The sequence below is a fragment of the Gastrolobium bilobum genome, unplaced genomic scaffold (genome assembly GCF_033153095.1).
Source record: "Gastrolobium bilobum isolate Gb01-03AN ecotype WA unplaced genomic scaffold, APGP_CSIRO_Gbil_v1 utg31972, whole genome shotgun sequence".
NCBI classification, from domain to species: domain Eukaryota; kingdom Viridiplantae; phylum Streptophyta; class Magnoliopsida; order Fabales; family Fabaceae; genus Gastrolobium; species Gastrolobium bilobum.
The window spans coordinates 25,475-33,338 of record NW_026896775.1 but is presented as its reverse complement, the minus strand read 5'-3'; the positions used below and the strand labels follow the sequence as shown (position 1 = coordinate 33,338).

At 39.4% G+C, this 7,864-nt stretch overlaps 1 non-coding gene across 1 annotated transcript; it reads left to right on the top strand.

Annotated features, from left to right (window-relative positions):
- The first annotated feature begins 5,268 nt into the window (after positions 1–5,268).
- LOC133301941 (small nucleolar RNA R71) lies at positions 5,269–5,375 on the top strand. Its single transcript, XR_009750270.1, has one exon. It is a non-coding gene; the product is annotated as a small nucleolar RNA R71 (small nucleolar RNA).
- The last annotated feature ends 2,489 nt before the right edge of the window (positions 5,376–7,864 follow it).

The following is a 7,864-nucleotide window of genomic DNA, read 5'->3' as shown; positions in this document are numbered from 1 at the left end:
TGTTTTTGTCACAAAGATATAAACACATGTTTTTAATGCAAAAGTTTTTCATCAGATGAGGGAACAGATGGTATTTTGCCATCAAAATGGGCTTAGAGGGGAACAAATTTTCATCCCATCAAACACCCCAAAACTAAATTATTGGTTGTCCTCAAACAACTCAGAAATGGTGGCTAGGCTGCTCAATTTCAAAGAATAGCTCAACTTCAGAAACATAGCCAATGAGTAATCATCATCCCATTCAAAGATTGAACTACTCTCCATAGATGGCAAGTAGAAAGAATTTGTTCCAAGGTAAGTGAAGGTTGCTGATCTTCTGTCTCACTATCACTCAGGGTTAGTGTTTCTCTGTCCATTCTTGGATGTGATTCTTCAAACTTGTTTATCTGCTGCTTTCCTAAGAAGTATGAGTGTTTTCCATTTAAAAGGATCTTTGTGAGGGAGAGTTGTGGAGAGGTAAAAAAAATGGTGTGAGCATAGGTCTTGGGTCAAGGAACGTTTTCATTTTTCTGCTGAGAGTTGGAATTTTCTGTTAGGGAACACATTGTCTTTGTTGTTGTACCTTCTTTTCTTCCTTTGAAGGAATCTTGTCTGATATTTTCTTCTGAATTCTTTTGAATGGTTGTTCCCATTTTCTTTGTTTCTATCTTCTTGTCCTTTCTGCTCATGTTGATGTTGTTCCTTGACCTTTTCAGTTTGACTTGGTGGTATGTAAGAATGTGTGTTGTTGTGTGGATGTATGTATGGGATGGAAGTGTTTGTGTGTGTGTGTGGTGGGATTAGTGTTTGGTTGTTGGTCATTGTCTTTAGAATTCACCTGTTCTTCTGCGGTACTTACAACATCAAAGCAAGTCCAGAAGTTTCATTGTGGTTACACCCTAGGAACACTCTCATGAGTAAGTGTTTGGCATTTTTCGTTCCTCACCAGTTTAGTTCACACAGATCAGCATCCTTCAAAAATGTGAAGATTAAATTCGTTTCACTTTCCCTATTTCTAGCATTCAGAGTAAGAATAAGAAAGATTGCTCAATGGTTTTATGTTTCATGCCATTAGTTATCTAAATTTTCACAGCCACAATACTATAACTGAAATGTTTGCTCCAAACAGTTTGAACAAAAAGAAATTTTTCTATTCAAAAAGATTTTTACACTAGGGAACGGAAAGAAAATAAATTGAACTTGCAAAAAGGAAAAAAAATACAGAATTCAAATAATAACAAAAAGAGGAGGATCTTTCTCCTTTCAACGTGGACGTCTCTTGTCCAGAGTTGTGTTCTTCTCAGCATCAATTTCCTCCTGTGTTGGTGGCTCCTCCTTAGCTGATCCTTCAATCTTTTTACTTCAGCTTCAGGGAGCCGCTTCTCAGCTTCCTTCAGAAGGTCATCGATTATTGCAGTGAGGTGCTCAATGGTGGACCTCATCATAATTCTGTCATTGTGGATATGCACCAATTGGCCTTCCACATCCAACACCCTATTCTCCAGCTGATTAATCTTTTCTTCCAAAAATGCCCCAAAGACCTTGAAGGCTTCCTTGGTTTCCTTCCGTTCCTCAGCATCTTTAATCAGGAGACGTCTGAGGTTTAACTCAGCTCTGGTGTTGTGCATGGAGTGGGCATGCTTCAGAGCATCAGTTGCATTTTTTATTTTAGTCCTTACAGCTTGCAGTGTTAGTGCAGAAGGTGCAACACTGATTCCTTTGTTGCTGGTATTGACAGAGTTTAAGAATTGTTCTCTTTTTGCCTTTTGTTGTTCTTAGAATTGAGTGAAGGCAGTAGAGAGCTATTCTATTCTGTTCCTCAGAGCTTTCAGCTCTTCAGTGGTATTGGACATGTCAATATGAGGAACAGATGACTCTTCAGGCAGCAATTTCTCTATTTTCCTCCCCATCATTTCAAAAATTTCAGCAATCCCTATCTGGGATTTCCTCCTTGCTGCAAGGGGAATTGCTTTAGTTGGGGGAGTTGGCTTCGTCTTCCTCTTGCTGTTGTTGGTTTGAGGGTCAGAAGATGGAGGTTCTTCTGCAGATGCCTGGCTAATCACTACCTCCTTTGTTTTTTAGGTAGAGGGGACTGTTGTAATCTGTCCCTCTGTTAGTGGAGGAACTTCAAGTCCCTCTTCTTCTGCCAGAGCCCTAGCTAGGGCCTCGTCCCCAGAAGTATCAGGACAGATATATGGAGAAGATAGTGGTCCTCCAAGGCTGATTTTCCTGGGGACGATTGGCTTTTTCTTTTTAAGGGGACTTTGAGCAACCTCCTTTCCCTTGTCAATCTTTTTCTGTGGCTGAGCCTCTTGCTCAACCACTTGTTTTTCTACAGCAGATGCTGCTTCTGTTTCTTTAATCCCCTCTCCTTGTTGTTGCCTAGGAAAGGGTTGTTGTGGTGGTGGTGAAGAATGATGATGTGATGACGGAACGTTAGAGAAGCCAATTAATTCAGCGCTACCAGGGGAAATTTCCCTGGTAGCTGGTTGAGGTCTTGAGGTTCCACCCTTCTTGAGCCTCTTTGAAATAGGCTCATTGTCTTCACTATCCTCCTCTTTGTCAGAGAAAGTAGTTGGCTTCTCAGAGGTAGCTCCTTCTGGTCTTTTGGTCCTGCTGAAGACTCTCTTCAACCTTTAACTTGAATGTTCCCCCATCCTGGGTGGTGCTTTAGTAGGAGATTTTTGAGGGGGTTTCTTGCCTTGTTTGCTCTCAGTAGCAGCAAGGACATCTTTCTTTACTTTGGAAGAGGGGGAACAAATTTTGTGGCTCTAATGGTGGAAGCTGTGGTTGTTGTTTTTGAAGTGTTGCCTTCTTGGTTTTCTTCTTTTTGGCCTCAAGGCCCTTTTTGTGTTCTTCCTCATCCTCATCATTTATCACAGCAACATTATGTCTGATGTTGTGATCTCTGAGGAACAGAAGAGCTCCATCAACGTAGGTGCTCCTCAGGTCGTTCCAAACCTTGAAATCAAGGAGAGACCCAACCACTAGGTCTTCACCCTTGGGAGGGAGCACACCAGCTCTCAGACAGAGCTTTGAAATTAGGCACAGAAGACAGACTGTGGTTTTTATGAATTCCTTCTTCAGGCTGCCATAGATAAGAGGTACTTCATCAAAAGGAATGTTCATCATGATGTAGTAAATTTGGACCTGCAATTCCCACTTGACAGTGGCATAATGGGATGAAGTGGTTAGGTTGGTGTTGGCAAACAGAGTCCAGAATCTGGCCTCGTCCTTCAAACTGCCCTTGCAGAGGGTTCCCTTGAAATAGATAGGCTTTCCAATGGTGATTAGTTGCTTTACTTCTAGCAGGAAGTCAGGGTCTTCTCTATTTTCTATCAGCCCAGTGTAAGGGCATTCGCTTACAACTGGTAGAGAGAGTACCTCTCTGATGACTTTAGGAGCGAATGAGACCTGCTTCCCTTGCACCTCCACCTCATCTACTAGCTTATCAGGGCGTGGCAACCTCCTGGCATGGTACATAAATTCTGCAACCAAAGAAGGGTAGAACTCCCGCTCAGCAGTTGCAAACATCGTCCATCTGAGTTTTCCTAGATCATTCATCACGAAAGTTGGCATGTGGGCTTTATCCTTTAGGAAAATTTTCCTATCTGGATAGAGAGTAACATTACTTTCGGTAATCTCTGGGTCTTGTGTGTAGTCAGCCACAGGGGTAATGGTTAATGTAAGCTTGGTCATGGTTATAGAATGAGAAGAGGTTAGGGCAAAAGGTAAGGAAGGTAGATAGAGAGCAAAGGTTTCTGAGTTAGCAAGGGAATAGTAAAGCTTGAAAGAGAGAAGAGAGGGGCTTAAATAAGCATGCAGAGGAGGGAAAGTGAAGAGTTTTTAGGACATGGAGGTTAAGGAAAGAAGTTGAAGAAGTAGTGGAGGGGGAACATTACGAAATGAGTGGTCAGGAAGTAGTGGTATTCAACTGCTGATGATGGTTTGAGGAGATGTTCCCCTTTCTTAATCTTTTCTAAACTTAACCCCCAAGAAAATAATATACTAGCAAAATAACAATATGAATATTTAATATAACTAATACCTATCATGGACTAAAAATTGTAAAACAGAAATACAGAAATATTCAATTAAGGCAAAAGAAATATTATATAAATATCTATTATTATTTATTATTATTATTATATATATATATATATATATATATATATATATATATATATATATATTAGAAGAGAAATAAAAACTTGGGTGTATGTGGTTATTGAACCACCCCAAAACTACGTTTCTGCTAGGAAACGTATCTCAGTTATTTGGACTAGAGGTGAACATCAGACGTTCCCTCTCTTTTTGGGAGCTTTGTGGTTAAGTTTAACCACCCCAAAACTTTGTTCTTATTAGAGAACAAAGGTAACCACTGGGTTGCCTCCCAGGCAGCGCTTAATTTAGTGTCTTTAGCTAGACATGTTACTTACCTCTCAATTCTCTGGAGAAGATGTTGAGGGGACTTCAGTATCCCTTGGTAGTTTTCCTGGTGCTCTGGTGTTGAGGCTAGCAGCTATCTGTCCCAGATGAGACTCAATATTTCTGACAACAACATCGTTCCTAATAACATATTTCTTCACATAATTCTCCAAGGTATTGATGCGTTGATCCTCTCTGGGAAACGGAGCATAAGATTTTCGAATTGAGAGATATTGAGAGAGATCAAGAATTCTCGGGTCTTCTTTGTTGGTCATATGCTCAATTTCCCATATTGATGCCTTATTGATATTGTTGCTGCTGATTGTTGTATGGTCTTTGGTTCATGGGTGGTCTCCATTGTGGGTTATGGTTCTGATCCTTCTGTATGGTTCCTCCAGAATTTTGGTTGTTGTTATGTCCTGCATATTGATTGTCTCTGGCCTGAGTGAAGTTTCTGTTCCTAAAATTTTCAGCATAACACACCAAGGCTGTGGATGGGCAGTCTGTTGAATCATGATGATCACCACATGCTGAGCATGGTTCACTCTCGGTGGTGTGAGTTGTAAGACTTCCATTCTTGGTTGTTCTTGGTCAGCTTTCAGATTCTTCACCTCATTCATTAATGCAGCCAGTTGGGCTTCCATGATAGTTTGCTTGTCTAATTCTAGCATGTCTGGCTTCCTCACTAGGCTCATTTTTTCTAGTGGCCATTGGAGACATCTTTCTGCAGTGCCTTCTATTATTTCATATCTGGATTCAAGAGTTCCTATAAAACAATATCCTCCTGCAGTAAGATCTAAATGTGATTGAGAAGTATGATCAATTCCCTTATAAAAAGATTGTAAAATTTCTCATTTCTCCACCCCATGGTTTGGACATTTCCTGATGATGTCCTTATATCTCTCCCATGCTTCATAGAGATTTTTTCCATAAAACATTCTGAAGTTAGAGAGCTCTGCTCTAACATCATCTTGGCGAGACATAGGGAGAAACCTCTCTATGAACTTATTAGAGAGTTCTTCCCATGGGTGAATGGATCAAGGGGTGAGAGACTTCATCCATATTTTGGCTTTTGAGCCCAAAGAGTGAGGGAACAACCTCATTCTCATACTCTCTTCTGCTACCCCCTCAGTTCTGAAATTATCACAAATATCTTGAAAGTTGTTGAGGTGTATGTAAGGATCTTCCGCAGGGATTCCATTGAAGACTCCAGCCTCCCTGATCATATTAAACATGATGGGGTTTAGCTCAAAGTTGGGAGCTACAACCGGGGGGAAGATTACTCCTCTTTCTGGTCTGTTCCTTGAAGGAGCAGCCAGAGCTCTGAAGTTCTGTTCAGGAGGAATCTCTTCATTGTTATTGTTGTGATCAGCCATGTTTGTTTCAAAAATATTTTCCCTGAGATCTCTTCTTCTCTTGTGAAAAGTGCGTTCTGGTTCAGGATCAAAGAAGAACTCAGGTATTTCAATGGAGTGGCAAGAATCTGTTTCAGATTCTTCACTCATAAACCATAAAACTCATATAGTATGAACAACAGAGTATATAACAAAAAATTAATAAATGAACTATATACAGAGTATGAACTTAAAACAGTATTAAGGACAGAATTTAGTGTAACTATCCCCGGCAACAGCACCAAAAACTTGTTGGGCGTGAACCTGTTGATTGCTTAGATGTTCATGTGAAGGACGTTCCCTTAACTTAGTTCATCAAGAGAAAACACATTTGTTCTCTTGACTTCAACCCAAGTGCGCAAGTGCACCCATCAAGTAATAAATGGGACTATTAATGCCCAGATTATCGTTCTCACAAGGATAGAGCTCTAAATTATACCTTAAACTATTTTAAAAAGAATAAAAATGAAAAGAAAAGTTAGTAATTGATCTGTTTGGTCAAACATTTCCTACTATCTTGACAACGTTCCTCAAGAATGGTAGGTTCAATCTCACAGCAAATAGCTCCTCGCGTCGTTATATATGAAATCCTTCTTGATAAGAGAAGGAACGACAATATTCATTGGAGATTGGTTGTTGTTGTCACATGATTTAGTAAAGAAAATAACAATAAAATAACAATAATTAAGAGACAAGATGGATGGATAAAACAGTTTTTAACACAAGGAACATATCCATTGTTCCATTCTTAAATAGCTATATTCTCCACTTAGGACTTAACCCTTCTGAATTTGTTCAGGTCTTTTAACTGCCAACTATGATTCCTCAGCTCATGGACTTTATTGGCTCATAAGTTTCCATATTCCTATGGCTCCGTTGACTCTAACAGTTACTAAGTACAGAACCTTCAGGGAACGAGGTGGTTCCTTATTCCTAAAGCAACCAGTAGTGTTGTTTTCACAACACTACCTTCCTCCTCTGATTAAGCTGTCTGAAATTCCTTCCTTATGGAAGTTCCTTTCTCAGTATGTGTTCAATTTCCATCGATACACAATGAATATAGCACACTTAATCACAGAAATACAAAAGCTTCAGTACAAGAGTTTTGAAAACAGTTTTTTAAAAACTTCACAGTTTCTCCGTTGTAAAAATAACTTAGCCCATGGCTAATACTTTAAACATAATTATTCCAAACTAAAATCCCATACACCCGAGATTCAGTTCAGAGATAACAAATGGATGAGAAGAGAAATAACAACTTATATTGATAAGAAACAAGTTAGGTTACAACAAAATAAAAATGGAAAAGAATGGGTGCTGCTCGTGAGGAGTCTCAAGTGGTGATACATAATAGAGGAAGAGTTTTGTCACTTAATTATTACTAAACTATACAACTGAAAAGTAAAAACTATAAATAAAACTAAGTGATCTATTCTTAAGGAATTCAATGGTTTCTTCGTGTTGGAACGTCCTATTTATAGGCAGCAGAGTGGGTGGCAAAACTTGTAATTTTCATTGGGTTGTTTTCTTGACTGCATGAAAGGGGCGGTGTGAACAGTGCTCTGAGGGAGGCAAGTTGCTGAATGGGACACTTATTGTTGAGATTTGTCTTTTCTTCTGCACTCATCATGCCTTGCTTTCCTCTTAGCCAATGTGAACTCTTTATTCTCTGTTGTACACGTTTCTTCCTGCTTGATTGCTGTACCGCTTATGCTTTATGGAAACTTCTTTTCAACGTTACCTGCAAAGTGTACAGAGAGATTAAGTTAGTGGAGAATGTGTATTTAATGTTACCATTATGTTCCCCTTTTTCTATATTTCTCAAATGATTACATCATCATCCGTTCCCCAGTGTGTTTTTGTCACAAAGATATAAACACGTGTTTATAATGCAAAAGTTGTTCATCAGATGAGAGAACAGACAGTATTTTGCCATCAAAATGAGCTTAGATGAGAACGAATTTTCGTCCCATCAACTACTACTTGCGAGCTCATTTGGCTTAATCAACTTCTTAGAGAGCTCAAGTTTGGAGACATTGGACTAGCAGCTCTTATTTGTGATA